The following is a 2,642-nucleotide window of genomic DNA, read 5'->3' on the forward strand; positions in this document are numbered from 1 at the left end:
CGCCGCTCACCCGGCCTCGGCGCGCGGCCCTGGCGAGCGGGTGGGAAGGCTCCGCGCGGCCCCGCAGCAGCCGCCGCCGCCTGCCCGAGACGACGAGGAGGAGGAGGAAGGAGGGGGGAAGGAGGCGGCCGCACTGCGCAGGCCCCGCTCCGCCCCGCGAGCCGGCGCCAACGGGCCCCGGCGCCCAATGGCGGCAACGGGCCGTTACATAAGGCGGGGGCGGGGCGCGCGGCGCCTCTAACGGCCGCTCCAACGGCCGCCGTAACGGCCGCRCGGCGGCCGGGCCCTTCCCGCCGCCGCCAGAGTCCCTGTCAAACCAGGCTCCAAAATGCCCCCGCCATTCCCGTTGGCAGTGATATCTTCCACAATAAACTGACAGCGCTTAAAAAAAAAAAGAAATTAAAAAAATAGCCTGCCCAGTGAAAAAGTAGCCCTTTCCCCAGCGGTGGGTTGGGGGAAGGAGGGCTGACCTTGGCTGCCGCACTGGAGACGTCGCTTTGCAGGGTTATGTCACTAACGCAGCTCCCGTTGTGGCGCAGCCCTGGCTGGAAGGGGATTTCCCATGAAGAGGGTCTCTTGGAAGGCGTTGGATCGGGGCTGAATTTCCCTGCTTTCAGTAGGGCAGAGAATCTCCTTGCGGGACAGGGGACCGTGACCTTCCCTCTGGCTGCTTTGTCTTTTATCCCTTTGTGCCGCAGGCCCTGGCCGCAGCGGGGGTCCTGCTATTGTCCAAATCATCCCTCTGCCCTTTGGATGCTTCCAGGGAGACTGTTAGGAAACAGAACCCACTGTGAAACAACAATACGGGCCCCCTTTGTAATAAGGATATGGATAATAAGGAAAAATTGCCATTCGCTCTTAAGTAATTCTTYAAGTTTTTCACTGTCTGAAAGCCGTCTTATCACCCCGAAGGGGATATTTCCATGCACAGGGACAGGTTAGCAGAAAGAGGCAGAGCTTAAGCGAGGAATGGGTGGAGAGGCAGCACGGCGCTGTTGCTGGATGCTTTCCATAGCACGGACAAACTGAAGTGGTTTTAGTTGTATTTCATCTCCCCTGTACTCCATCCACCTTGTGTTGTTCYTGTATAAGGTAAGCGAGCCAGAGAATATGAAGGAAAGTAACAATAAAAGCTAAAATGAAAAATAAAAGCAAACTTTAAATGGAAACATCTTAAAATTATTGCAAGCATATTTTTTTTTACTGTGTTTCTAATTTATTTTTTATTTTTTTATTTAAAAACAACTCAAAAGCCCCACTGACACTGACATTCTGCAGTAAGGTAGACCAGATGCAAGAAGCTACTTATCATGTACAAGTCAAAGCTACCAAAATATTTTGGTGAGTGCAATTCATCGAAATGAATTCATCTGTAATGACATTATATACAAATATGTAAATCAAAGCTCAAAGCTCCATACAGTTGTGACTGAGGCATTTTAGTTTTTGTGCCTCCACCAAGAGTAATCCGAATTTAGAAACAAAAAGGGCATTATTATCTTCACTTGGTATCACGACTGATCAGAATCAGGGTTCCAATTTAAGGCCAAGCATAAATGTCATGAGCAACRTGGTGTGAAAAAGGAAGATGCAGGTGTAGCCAAGAGGGAAGCAGCCAAGGAAAAACTACTAGAAAGTGCAAGAAAAGGCTAGAAAGGAGCAAATGAAAAGCACCGGACTCATTCACAAGGCTGTGGTGAAATAGGTACAGTTGCTGTCATTAGAGCAGCTGTCCTGCTTGTTCTCTTCCCACGGACATTCCCTGCCATGGCAGCCAACACTGACCACATCCCGCTCAGCTGCCCTTGCTCCTCGTTGGGTGTTGAGTCCCTCAGACCTCGTCTCACCAGTGAAATGCTGGTGTGTGGCTGCCCCAGCATCGTGCCCATGCTCATTGAAGTGCTCTATTTGTGCCCCACCGTGACACCTCAGCACATCTGAGCAAGCGATGGGATGTGCCCTAACGCTGCAAGTGACTGAGATCTTCTCACGGGATTTTATGGATCCAGGCCAATGGTGACAAAAACAYGGATCCGCAGAGATTGGCTCTGTGTCTGAGGCTGCACCTGGCACTTCACAGCCGATGCTCTTTGAAAGGATACTCAAGGCAGATGCAGTGGTGGATTGGAATTGGGATCTGTGCATCTCGGGACAGGATTGACATGACTGCCCGCAGAAACCTAAACAGTTTGAAACCCTCTGTGGTTAGCAGTCTGATACACACCATCACGCAACAGTATGGGGCCTAATACAATAGTATTTTGCTGATTTACCCCATTCTGGGCTTTTTCCTCCTCCATCCTTCCTGTGTTAGCATAGTGTTCCTTTCCCTATACATGGGGTTTTCACAGCCAGTGCTCCAGCTTTCATGCACGCAGTTCATGCCTCTCTGACACAGTATTAACTCCTGTCACACCTGTCTCTGCTTGCCAAGGGCTGCTTCTCCTCAGCCTGAATGTTGGTGTCTCATGGTCTTAAAAGGTGATGGTTTCAGCAATGCTTTATTATGGCAAATGTATATACATGTATGTATATATACATGTATGTATATAAATGTGTAGAGAGAGCTACAAGCATTATTTGCTCGTATATTTTATATAGGTTCACTAGGATATAGCTCTGCACTGATATAAGGTGGTGTC

The 2,642-nt window shown here is 49.7% G+C and overlaps 1 protein-coding gene across 1 annotated transcript in view; it reads right to left on the minus strand.

Moving 5' to 3' along the window:
• The window catches only part of ZNF706 (zinc finger protein 706), a 6,050-nt gene extending 5,943 nt beyond the window's left edge, over positions 1 to 107 (minus strand). Inside the window, exon 1 of the mRNA XM_026050017.1 lies at positions 11 to 107. The gene's annotated coding sequence lies outside the window, so the exon portion shown is untranslated. The remainder of the gene's footprint in view (positions 1 to 10) is intronic.
• Between the last annotated feature and the right edge of the window lie 2,535 nt (positions 108 to 2,642).

The sequence above is a fragment of the Nothoprocta perdicaria genome, unplaced genomic scaffold (assembly GCF_003342845.1).
Source record: "Nothoprocta perdicaria isolate Ctin4 unplaced genomic scaffold, notPer1 scaffold_64, whole genome shotgun sequence".
NCBI classification, from domain to species: Eukaryota; Metazoa; Chordata; class Aves; order Tinamiformes; family Tinamidae; genus Nothoprocta; species Nothoprocta perdicaria.